The following is a 473-nucleotide window of genomic DNA, read 5'->3' as shown; positions in this document are numbered from 1 at the left end:
CGTTTCCCTTATCATCATTGTTGTGTCATTATCTTTATCTTTCTTTCCCTCTAATATGTCTTCGGAGGTATCCCATGGGCATAAAGACTCACTTTCAACTGTTCTTATGAAATGCGGACAACAATACTGCAATTTTACACTTGTTGAAGATGATTCCGCTATGGAGATGGTAAGGTAAATTTGTAAGGTCTGTCTTTAAATTATCCTTATGAGACGTGAGAAACTATAATATAGATTTCGTTGTGTTGAAGATTATTCGGCACTGACAGTTAAAATGAAAGCTTGGAGTTCGTTTGGATGTATTATCAAACGGCAATTGATCTGTTTCCTACATTTTTACTTCAATATTCTATTCAAAAATACGAATAGCGCCTCCCCACCTGATGCAATTGTAGTAATTCAGACCATCCACGCCGGAGCCCACGAATACTCTAGTTTCCCCCTGGAGGTAGAGCCGAATTATTTTTATGTTT

The sequence above is a fragment of the Penaeus monodon genome, chromosome 29, assembly GCF_015228065.2.
Source record: "Penaeus monodon isolate SGIC_2016 chromosome 29, NSTDA_Pmon_1, whole genome shotgun sequence".
Taxonomy (NCBI): Eukaryota; Metazoa; Arthropoda; class Malacostraca; order Decapoda; family Penaeidae; genus Penaeus; species Penaeus monodon.
Note: the sequence above shows the minus strand (reverse complement) of the source record.